The following is a 299-nucleotide window of genomic DNA, read 5'->3' on the forward strand; positions in this document are numbered from 1 at the left end:
TGCCCCGCCCACAGCAACGGCCAMSACWGCCCCGCCCACAGCAACRGCCACCACARCCCCGTCCCAACCGCCGCCGCCGGGGCATCATGGGATGGAGACGGCGCCTGGCTCCACCCCCTAGGCGCTCCGCCCCGCCCCTCGCGGCGGTCCAGCCAATGAACAGTCGCCCTCTATCTCCGCCGGGATGGTTCTCACCAATCAGACACCAGGAGCCGCCTAACTGGCAAGGCGGGAGGCCAATGGCAAGCGGTGAGTGTGTGCGGGGGAGCGGCCGCCTCCGTGCGCGCGGCGCGTTGCTG

Source organism: Nothoprocta perdicaria, unplaced genomic scaffold (assembly GCF_003342845.1).
Source record: "Nothoprocta perdicaria isolate Ctin4 unplaced genomic scaffold, notPer1 scaffold_21, whole genome shotgun sequence".
NCBI classification, from domain to species: Eukaryota; Metazoa; Chordata; class Aves; order Tinamiformes; family Tinamidae; genus Nothoprocta; species Nothoprocta perdicaria.